This window comes from Lactuca virosa, chromosome 4 (genome assembly GCF_052849685.1).
Source record: "Lactuca virosa cultivar CGN04683 chromosome 4, Lactuca_virosa_CGN04683_v6, whole genome shotgun sequence".
Classification (NCBI taxonomy): domain Eukaryota; kingdom Viridiplantae; phylum Streptophyta; class Magnoliopsida; order Asterales; family Asteraceae; genus Lactuca; species Lactuca virosa.
This window is the reverse complement of record NC_136429.1, coordinates 373,811,988-373,824,758: the sequence shown is the minus strand read 5'-3', so window position 1 is coordinate 373,824,758 and position 12,771 is coordinate 373,811,988.

Here is a 12,771-nt window from a genome sequence, read left to right as displayed (position 1 = left end):
AGATTAGGACTAAGGATCTAGGGAGGATGAAAACATGCAGCATATCCTCTGCTCTCTTCAGAAGCAAGAAGACAAGGGCAAGAAGCCTTGAAAATAGCATCCGTATCCAATCTTTCAAGGATGATAATCCTCATCCGATGTTGGGTATCTCTCCGCTTTGGAAGCATGGAATCTTGAAAGAAATAGACATATTGCCCTTCATGTATTATGATCTTCCGAATCAAGATTCGGACCAAATCGACCTGCCTCTCTCTCCTTTCAGCAAGACCTACACCAAATTTTCTCCTCTTCATCCGGAAGATGATCCTCAAATGATCATACGGACTGAACGCGAAAGGCTGAAGACTTTCTACTCCAAGAATGCACTTCCTCTCAAAGAAGTCTAGTCTCGGAAAAGGATCACAAAAATTTCCGGTTTCGGAAGAAAGATCCTGACTAAGTTTGAACTCCACTGCGTGTTGTCCCCGTATCACATCTTCCAGAAAAAAACCCATTCAAAAAACCATTACTGATGCTGACTTCCATGCCATCAATCCAAATGACATCCTCACTATTGCTGCTCACTTCCAAAGCATTCAGTCAGATGATCTCAGTATGGGATCTTATCACGCTGCTCTAGGATTTCTCAAGGACTACGTTGCGGAATTCTACAGAGGTGACTATGAACTGGCCCATCTGTTCGAAAGAGAAAAATACTTGGCCAAAATCGACTTTTGACTGCCGGAAGCTGAAATCTTTGCAGAGGGCCCCATCGATGAGCCAGTGCTTGGTTTTGTCTATCATCAAAGGAAAACAAATCAGAAGGACTTCTTCCGAGTTCAACACAAACACCTGGTTCCCACCAAGGCATTTTAGAAGTTCATTAGTCGAGAATCCAAGTCTGAAGCTGCTGAGCACGTGAAGTCCAAGTTCATCAGTCAACTACAATGGTACATTGGAGTCCGAGAATGGTTGTACTGGGCGTACATGTTCATCAAAGAAGATTCAAGCAGAACTGACTAGGTTGCTAAGTTCACTTAGGGGGAGATTTTTGGAACCTGAAAGTGAACCTCTAGCAATCTCTATCCTTTGTGTGTTCCGGAGTCAGCCCAGTTCCAAAGTCAGTTCTTATTCCGGAGTCAATCAGTGTTCAGGAGTCAATTTGGTGTCCGGAATAAAGTTTATGTTCCGGAGTTGATGTTGTTCGAACATACTTTTCAGTCTGTATTAATTAACTTTGTCATTTTGTTTGATGTAACGTATCATAGGACTTAGTCTTTTTGTCAACTTAGATCATCAGAGTGTCAGGAGTTACTCTATTATCCAGTCGAATGTATGTTTATGGTTTGTACTATGTACCTTATTCTCCTATATAAGGAGTATTCATTGACAATATAAAATGACGGATTGCTTCACCAAAGATAGACATTTTTCACATTTACTTCACTTACACCTTTCTCTCTAATCTATCTTTCAAACATTCTTTGTGTTCATTTATTGTCTTTACTTGATCATATTCCTTGTCTTATATTCAATACTTGAAGTATTTTGTTGATTTTCATATTTAGTCTTGACTGGTCTTGCCAGACTCGACTGGAACCATTAAGTTAGTAGCAGTCATTGATCTTAAGCATTAACTCAAGGTTTGAGTTTTCAATCCTTGTCCTTGCGCAACTAGATCCTTATTCTCAAAAAGACTAGAGATACGAGAGAAATTCTAAATACATTATGAAGGAGTTGGGTGCGAATAACACTGAAACTCGAAGGTTTATATATGTGAAATTTGAGGGAACGCGTCATTCAAAGCAGGTGCACACCACGTACATGGTTGGAAGAGGGTGACATGGCAACTTCTAGTTGGTGAACGTGTCGTGAATATGCTGGAATGTCAGGGCACGCCACGCAAGTGGTCGGTATGCGTGGCTGCGCGCGAAGAATTCTTATTTCTTTGGAAATTCATATCTTATCCATACGAGCTTCGTTTTCAATGCTTTTTATATTCATGCGTAGCTATCGATGAGATCTACAACTTTCATTTAGACATTATCGGCTAATTCTGACTTTATTTTTAAATCTATTTTTTTAACAGGCATAAACTATTAAAGTTTGTATAAAAATCATAACTCTCTCATACGATAACTGCTTTCTACTATATTATATTGATAGATTGGAATGGACGAGATCTTCAACTGTCATTTAGATTATTTTTCCTAAAAATCAACTGATCTCGAATTCGATTTATGTATTGCACACTACTACGCTGAAATTTCTAAAAATGATAACTTCCTCATTTGAGGTTAGATCTGGATGTTCTCTATATGCACGCTCTCGGTTTTACTACTATTATGACTTTCCTTTTGATTTTTATTGGATAATAAGCAATCTATCTAAAATTCACTTTTTACATTATGTTGAGTTGTGTATGTTTAATCGTGAAGCTTCGAAGAATCATAACTTCTTCATACGAAGTCTGATTTATGCGTTCTATATATCTACGAAAATCGTATTGATGTTTTATCAAAGATGAGTATTTTGACTCAAAAGTAATATATTTCTACTTAATATTTTATAATAATTGCTTCATATTACAATCTTTGGAAGTAGTAAAAACGGGGTGTTAAACATTGGCTCCCTGATTTCATGGCTTTTACCTTACACGAGATAGAGAATGAAATTTCCTTATCCTTCTTCTCACTCCTCTTCATTATAAGGTATTTAGGGTGTTAGGTTTTATTCATTAGAGTTGTCATACTTTTGCTGCTTTCTTTCTGAAGTTCAAGGAAGGATTCAAAAATATTGTTTGCTATAACAATACATAGGTATATAACCCTAATCTTATGATTTTCGATTATCAACTAGGGTTTTATTCGTTTCATAGCATGTTGTTATAAATTGTAAAGACCTAGATTCTTAGTTTGCGTGTACCCTTACGTTATAAGATTATTTCTGCAATTACATTGAATTTGTAACCTTAAAGTTCCACCAGTGGTACAGAGTTTTGGTCTTAAAATTGATTATGTATGAGATGAACCAAAAAAAAATTGAAGGATGCGCCATGCCTTTTCTTTTTTTGGTTTTTGTATCTGATAAATCTGAATCAAGGTATTATTTTAGTGATTATCTGGTGTACGAATTAGTAAAATCTGATTTTTATTGTACTAGATATGCCTAAAACCCTAAAATATAGTAATAAGATAATTGCATGATTATGCTCATCGATTTTAATATTTAATTTAATTAATGTTAATCAAAAGATAAATATTAAATCCAAAATTTATTTAAATAATTTAATTAATAGTTTAATTAAAAGATAAAGATAAATCGTAAAATGGTTTAAAAGATTATTTAACTAAATAGTTAATTCAAATAATTAAATTTAAACCTTGAAGATTTTAAAATGTCTAAAATACACCTGATACATATATAAAATGTTTAAATACTATATGTATAGGAAAATTCAGTCGAATGAATAGTACGCCTCATTCACGAAGCCACACTATAAGAGAGGTATAAGGAAACGACCTATGAAATGACCTTTGAATGTGTATCCTTTTCACCCACCTCTTATTTGTATGGTGAAGGGTCATTAGCCGAACGGGTTTGATAGGACATAATTACATTAAAATTATAATGATATAAAGTACTAGAACATTCTTTTAAAATCTCACTCTAGTTACTTTAGGAAAATGTGAAATTATATGCTAATCCATGAAAAATGGACATCATTTCTATATGAGTCGTTAAAGGAGCATGTGTGGTTAACCGGAACATTAAAATGGGACTATAAACATCAAATGATGAAACAACTAAAGTTTATAATTGTTGATGGAGCGTGTTTAGTTAACCGAAACATCCATGGGAGATAATAAAATCAACCAAGGGTGTTAGGGTGGGTTTGCATGGTTATTCACATATTAATTGTGATCCTCGACGTCCCAGTCACAATTAGTAAGAGCATAATGTGAGATTAAAACGGTCATTGATGTTTCAATGAAAATCTTAAGAGATCTTGGAGTTTCTTGTGATTGAAATTGGTGAAATGATTCCACCTACCTAAAATAGTTTCATGATATGACTACGACATCCTTCTTCATATTACGAAATGAAAATATGTGTAACGCCCGGTTCCTGGTATGTATTTAATTAAAATTTATTCGTTTTTGTATAGAAACTCGACGAGTTGGAGGCCCCAAACTCGTCGAGTAGGGATGGAAATTGGACGCGGGATGGGATGTCTACTCGACGAGTTGAGAGCCTCAACTCGACGAGTAGGACTGGCAGAATGAAACCCTAATTTTCAGGGTTTTTTACCCTATTTAAACACCTTAACCTCCAAAGGTTGGCCTCATTTACAGCCTCCATCGTCCCAAACCCTAGCCACGAAACCCTAATACACTTTTGAGATTTTTGAGCCATTCTTGGTGCATTCTTTGTGCTTTTGAAGGAGAAGATACTTGAAGAAGGAGCAACGAAGTGTTGGAGAAGAGTAGATCCAGAAGTCTAGCTTCATTTCTGGTTCATCAAAGGTATACAACTCCTATTTTGTCTATTATATGCTTAGATCTAGTTTTAGGGAATTTTCTCCATATTTTGGTCCAACAATGTTAGCTTTTGGGACTTGGACGTCCCAAGTGAATACCCTTTCAGATCCAGGGTCTAAAAGGGCTTTCATGGGATAAAGGTGCAAACTTTATGTCCATTGAAGCCCCATGCAAGCTTTAGGATGTCATTTTGGCCTTTTAAGCTCCAAAAGGCCATGCATGGAGACAAAGTCAAAGACTTTACGTGTTCATGTAGTGTCTAGGGTCTAGATCTCAGTTTGTATGCCTTATCTTGAAGTATTAAGGACTTTTGGATCAAGATCTAGGTCTTAAAGAGTTAGGGTTTGAGCTAAATCCATTAAGGAAGGGTATTAACGGGTAAAATTGGAAACTTTACCCTTAAAAGGACATTTTCAGTATGTATATGGAGTATGGAGCTTGGTTCTGAAGATTAGTGGCTTAATCCATTAAGAAGGGCTTAACAGACTGAAGAACTCGACGAGTTCATAGCGGAACTCGACGAGTTGGGTCGGGGTGTCCCGATTTTGTTGATAGGAGAAACTCGACGAGTTCGTGAAAGAACTCGACGAGTTGGATTACGACTTCAGGGTTTATGATTTATGGAACTCGGCGAGTTGAGTCCACCCAGAATGTTGACTTTGACCAAAATGTTGACTTTTACTTGGACTTTGACCAAAGTTGACTCTTAAGGGGTTATGAGTATGAAAAGGGAATTAAAGGAAATCTTCTATGTATAGGGGCTTGACTCGGGTGATATCCAGAGCCAAAGTTTTTGCAGCTACTTTCAGTTATCGAGGTGAGTTACCTTCCTATAGGAGTGGGTCTAAGGCACCAATGTCGGCCCACTAGTAGGAGTATAGAGTAGAGATGATTGTCTTTGTGATAATTGTCTGGTTTCCCACTATCTGATGTGACTTATATGTTATATGCCATGTTATATGTGATAGTGGTAGGAGGGGTGGTTAGACCCCATAACCGGTTGTGATAAACCAGAGGGTAGGTCGGGCACCCAGATATGCCTGAGAGTATGTCTACGATATGATAAAATGTGGTAGTGGTAGGGGTGAAATAGTCCCAGTAACCGGTTGCGATAAACCGGAGGGTACGTTGGGCACCCAAATATGCCTGACAGTGGTAGGTCGGACACCCCGGTATGTCTGACAGGGGTAGGTTGGGCACCCCGGTATGCCTAACATGGGTAGGTTGAGCACCTATGTATGCTCAACAGGGTAGGTCGGGCACCCAGATATGCCTGACAGTATGTGTTTATGTGGTATGATGGGTGAACTCACTAAGCTTCGTGCTTACGGTTTACAGTTTTGGTTTCAGGTACTTCTTCTTCAAAAGGAAAGGATTTGGCATGACTGCAGCGCATCACACCACGATTTTCTGCATTATGATATTCTTGGGATTTGTACTCTGACATTATTATCTTCTGAAATGTTTTTGAGACATATGACTTATGGGTTTTATGATATGAGATAACCTTGATGATGTTTTCAATAATCTGTTTTATGAATCATTAAATTAAAAATGAAATTTTTGATCTTGGATTTTGGGATGTTATAATATGGATCCTAGCCTTAATTTGAATTTGGGTTAATAATTAACCATTAAAATCAACTAACTTAAATTCTATCCTTTCCTTTTTTTATATGTTTGGTCAAGATAGAAATGGTCTTCCTCGTTCTTTTGGAAATTTTTTCCACATTCTTCTGTATATGGTCTTCCACGTTCTGATCAAGTTGAAAATGCCTTCCCTTCTTTGGCTAATGGTGGAACTGGAAATTGTCTATCTTCGACTCGTCCATATCATCTGTGACTCTCCCATCATCATGTTTTCCTCCAGTTTAAATATATGTGTAACACTCCGAATCAGGTATTACTGTTTGGACCATTAAAATGGAAAAGAAGGCATAAAGGTCCCTTAGTACGCGGGGCGTACTCCAGGAGTACGCTTAGCGTACTAAGGATGCATGAACATGGAGGGTGGTCGCGTACGCAGGGCGTACATGTAGGTACGTGGGGCGTACGCGACAGGGGGCCAAAACCCTAATTCTCGGACTTGACACCTATTTAAACACCCTTAAGCCTCTTGGACCAAACCCTAATCAGCCTCTATAGCCTCATTTCTCCCTTTTAAACCATAGTTCCCTTGTGAGAGTGTTTTTGTGCTTAAGGAGTGTATTTGTGGCCATTTTAGAGTTTAGTCAAGAAGAAGGAATTGCTAAACAAGCTTGGAGTGGCATTGGGCTTCAAGAATCTGCATCTAGTGCGCCTTGAAGAGAGCTTCTGGAGGTATAAAGTCTTGATCTTGCCATATTGTTCATTAGATCAAGTTAGGGTTTTCTATATGGTCCCTTTTGTGTTCCTGGATCATCTCTAGAGAGTTGGAGCAACTCCAGAGCTTAGGAAGAGTAGATCTAAGGTCCCTTGACTCATTCATGCCACAAAAATGGTGTCTTGATGGATGTTTTGACCTCATGCATGAATTAAGACTCCTGGAATGGTCTTAATGGGTTGTTGGGAACATATGGAACATGGAAAGGCATAAAGTTGCAACCTTTATGCCTTAGGACGTCTTAATGGACTCAGATCTAAAGATTGGATGTTAGAAAATCGAGTATAAAGCAATTAATGGAATAAGTGCTTAATTTATTTGTAGGCTGGGTGTAGTTTAGCGTACACATCACGTACAACATAGGGACCCAGTACGTTGAGCATACAGGAGTAGTATGCAGGGCATACGCACTAAGATGGGCTTGGACTTGTTTTGGGCTTGTAAGCCTATTGGGCCTCAATCAGTCATTGGGCCTGGTCATGTTTTAAATTAGTGGGCCAATTAATCTATTTTGGGCCATGGTTGCTATTGTTGGGCCTTATTAGGCCATGAGGCCCATTAATGATTTTGGACATGGACTTTGGGCCCATTAGCAATGGAGGACTTTTGGTCCATTATGAAAGGACCTGGTGCTTGGGTTCTTTAATTGAATTATATTCAACCCTAACCTTGGGTTAATGGTATTATTGTTCAACATGGGTGGTTACGAACTGTTATGAGAAAAGCTTTCGGAGTCAGCAGACAGAGGTGAGTCTCCTCACCATACCAATGGGTCTAAGGCACCAAGGCCGGCCCATTTTATGATATGCGGTACACTAGTTGATGTAGTGTTATGTGGCATGTTAGTTGGTTATATGCTAGGTGGTATGCTAGTCGTATATGTGGTATGCTTGCATGAAAGACCATGGGGGAACCCATTGCATTTGGATGTAAGACCATGTGGGGGAGCCCATGGCTTTTCAGGTAAAGACCATGGGGGGAGCCCATGGCACTTGGATGTCAGACCATGTGGGGGAGCCCATGGCTTTCCAATTAAAGACCATAGAGGGAGCCCATGGCACTTAGGTGTAATACCATGTGGAAGAGCCAATGGCATCCTGGAGTAATACCATGTGGAGGAGCCCACGGCATCCCTATATGTTGTATGCATGGCTTATGGTTTATTTAGCTTTTATAGCTAATATGGATTATGTGTTTATGTGGATTGTGTGGGGTATGCTCTGGGGAACTCACTAAGCATTAGCTTACAGTTTTTTTATTTGTTTCAGGTACTTGTGAGCCTAAGGGCAAGGGCAAGGCTTGATGGCGCGACAAGCACTCTTCAGCATTTGATTTGATAGGGCACTCTGATATTTGAAATAAAATGTTGATGTTATGGATTTTGAAAACAATTGTCATTGATATTTCATATTTTATGGGAATGTTGTGATTATATAAAAATGAAAAAATTTATTTGGAAATTTGGGTAGTTACAATATGAAACTACTCAAGCCCAATATTACCATGTAAACACGAAGATGGAGACTTTGTGTGTACATTTCCGAAGTCATTTGGTCAGTTAGTTGAGAACTTTCATAGGAGGAATCTCGATAGGACCCTAAATGATCTTACCTATATATTGATAATCGTTGAAGCAGAAATGCTTGAGAGTACAACTAAAAACAGAAATGCTTAAGAGATCTAATCCTAAGAGTTCCATGGACATTGAGAATGATAATATTAGAGATGAAGAAAAGATTTCTCTTCCTAATCAAAAGGGATCGGCCAAGGTCAAAATGTTTGATTGTATGGTAAAGTGAAAGGCTCATTCTAAGATCGGTCCCTATGTTGACCCCAAAGATTCCATTCATTTCTACTGTCAAATAAAGGGACATTGGAAGCGACGCTGCCCAACATACTTGAAGGATCTCAAAGATGGTAAAGTCAAGTTTTGTGACTCTACTTCAGGTACATACATTATCTAACTCCATTGACTAAATAAGTCCCTACTCTTAGACTCTTAATACATAATGTGATGATGATATTTTATTGGCATTGCAGGATCTAAAAGAAAGAAGAAAGTTTAAGCGAAGTGAGCTAAATATGATCATGGTAAAGGGACTTCTGTCACATGGTTTAGTGGTAAGATTTTGGGGCTACTACTAGGGAGTTATAATAGTTTTAATAGTTTGATTTTACTCTTCGGAGATGTCTAGAAATATAGTTTTTTTTTTGCTGGATTGTAAGGACAAGTTCCAATTTTCTTTTTATCAATAAAAAATGAAGTTTTGGTTTATATAGATTCCTTATTTCATATTTCCTTGTAATGTTGATTATGTTTCTAATAATAACAATATTAATAATGGATATTGACTCTTCTAAAGCGTGCTTGTGGCATTGTTATATTTGACCAAGTGAAAATAAATCTCATCACAAAGTTTCAATTGGATAGAAACTTGGAGTCATATAACTCGAATTTCTTGAAGCATGAGAATCTTGTTAATTAGAAAATCATGACGAAATCATTGTTCACTTGTTTATGTAAAGCAAGTGAAGGATTGATGGATCTAGTACATGTTTATATGGACTTTTCAGATCCAACATATGGGACGATAGCTCTATTCATCATAATTTATTGATGCTTCAGTAAATATGATTGTGTTTATAGGATTAAGCATAATTCTAATACTTTTAAAAGGTTCAAAGATTAGAAGAACGACATAAAAGAATCTAGGCAGAAAGATAAAATATTTTCCAATCTAGAAGGAAAGGTGAGTACTTTAGTATCTTGTTTTATGATCATCTTAATAATTGTGGATTATATCATAATTGATCCCCAAAAAACATCTTAGTGCAATTGTATGACTAAGAAGAGGAGTCAGACATTATTGGAAATAGTTCTATCAAAAGTTGAGTCATGCTTCGTTCCAAATCAAGTTTTAGAGCTATGCTCTAGTAGATATAAGTCGTACCTTGAAAATCATTTCAAACTAAGAAGGTTGATAAAACCTCATAATATGTAAAATAAGAATGGTTTCTTCACTCAAGCACCTTATGAACTAGAGTTGTGATGTTTTCTGTGATAGAAAAATAAAAGATAAACTAAGTCTAGTTCTATAAAGTGTTTTCTTGTAGGAAATCCACACAAACTTTTAAATATTTTGTTTAGTTCATCAAGGAATGTTCCTTGAGTGAAAACTCATATGTTAAGAAGTCAATGGGATTCGTATTGATATTGAGAATTACAAGAGTCAACAGACAATAATCTTTTTAGTTATCACTAAGTTGTAACTTGAGGTTGAATAGTTTTTGTATTCTAATTGACACATTTTTACTTCTGTGCACTTATTGTTAAGCTGGCAATGTTTAAGAGTTCTATGTTTTCATTTAACTACAAAAACAAAGCACATTGGTCAGTGAAAGTACACTGATCAATATAGATAAGTTACTAGCATAACAGAAGCACTGGTAGGCCTTTCAGCTGCCAGAAAGTAAGAAATTAAGAATAGCGAAGTTCAATCCATGGGGAAAAGTAAATCTAAATTTGGTTTTTCCTAATCCTTGTTGTATGACTATAGCTTGGAAATGAAAGATCCACATGAATGGTAACGTATGCACCTTCAAATTTAGGTTGCAAAAGGTTTAGCTCTAAATCATGAATATGGTTGTGAGTAAATACTTACGCTGATGGATTTTAAAGATTCGATAAAGATCATGGATATTGGTTGTGTTAAGTGCATTCTCGTATTCAAAATATGATTACGACATCCCTATTAATATTACAAATGTTGAGGAATAGCAAGAAATTGTTTAAACTTTCGAGAGATGTATCTATCAAGTATTGAAGGGTTCAAACATACCCACACTATCCAATTAAGGTGTATAAGCTAAAAAATCTAGTTAGAGGCTTTATGAAGCATCGGGTAACAGAAATCTTCACTTCAGAAAGAAAGTAAAAGGGTATTAATCTCTAGAAGTTCAGTTGATTTTTGGTTAGATGTCAAAGCTAGTGAGAGCATAATTATTTTGCTAGTATTATGTAATGAAAATATTTTTCATAGGAAACATTGTCTCTAGGGAAATGTTTCAATATGGTAAACTAGGGAGGGGGCACTCATACTTGGTTTCGAATCTTAAAAGTTTAGATCGTATAGTTTAATAGAACTTAGTCAAAAACATATATGAATAGCATGTTGAAATATTTCAACATATGAGATTCGATATATATATATATATATATATATATATATATATATATATATATATATATATATATATAGAGAGAGAGAGAGAGAGAAATATTATAACAATAAATTAAGCAAATACTATATCCTTGTGCATGTAATAATAAGTCGAGTCCCATATGCTTCGGAAATAGGGTCGATCATATATGCTATAATATTTGCTTATTCAAATTTTACAAACTCCTTAAGCATTGTGAGAAAAGAATTATAATTTTGTATATGACTAAGGATATTAGACAATTATCAAGAATATTCTAAGGGTTTACCAATGATTTCTTGGTTGTGGACATTTGGAAGTATGATATTATTTAGGACGGACCATAGTGCCACGTTTTGATTGTAATGATTCTTGTTCAGAATTGATGGTCAAATGGGAATATAGAAATGTTTCCATAATACATACATGGAGATCTATATACATTTAACAAGACCTCTTATAAAAGGATATTCTCATACCCATGCCATTAGCTATGATCTTTATCATACTTATGTCATTGACTATGATCAAACCTTTTCACATAGATAAACAAGTATATTATTTACCATAACTACATCATCTTAATATGATATATGGCAAATAGATTTCAAGAAAAACCATTTTTCTTAATAAAAACCTACTTGAAGATGTCTATATAGCTTAGCATGGAGTTTTTCTTAATCCATGTTATCCTAGCAAAATGTGTAAGTGTTAAGGTCAAGTTGTGGATATAAAGCAAACATCTCAAGGTTGAAATCATCATTTTAATGTGAAAACACAAGGTATGATTGTATATAAAAATGAATATGGCATATGTGTTTACTAAGAACTAGTGGGAGCTATAGTGACATTCCTAATCTTGTATGAATGAGACATACATAATCATTTAAAATTGCATTCCAACTATTCAAGTTTGTTTCACCTTGACTAGGAAAATGTTTCTAAAATGAAAGGCTTAGGAATAAGAAGATACATTCTTGTATTGCAAAATCTATAGAGATAGCTGAAGATGAATATTAATGTTTTAAATTCTTATGAATTTGTTGACAATATCATAAAAGAGATCAAGATAGAAGATTCCTTTGGATAACTCTTGACATTTCCACATAACACTATTTTATGTTTGTCTCTATAGGATCTAGCTTATATGTTTAAAGTAGATAAAATGATTTATATTCTATTTTCTTGGAAAATGAATCCATCATTTAGGCCATATTAATCACAAGACTATGTATATGATTCTGCTATGAACATATCATAATATAACAATTGGATACATAGATAAGTCACTGGATGACTATGACAACATTCTAAGAGTAGTTTGGAAGAACTAAGAGAATGTATATGAGATAATCAGTTATAAGAAGATCTTTAAGTAAAGAGCTACACTAGGTGCTAACTTCAAAATAGATTGAGATAATTATGAATTATAATTAGATTATGACCACATTATGGAAAAAGTGTAAGTCTTGTTGGAATAAGGTCCAAGCAAAACATAATTGCATACTCGACTAAATAAGAATACACTACTACTTTAGAAGTTGAAATCAAATATAATTAGATAAACAAGATCAATTAAAAACTTGGTTGCGACCTTCTATTCAGGGATAACCTAGAAATCTTTTGTGCATTATAGAGTGTACTTAATGAAGCTAAGAAACTCTACGTCACATCAGAACACAAATCATA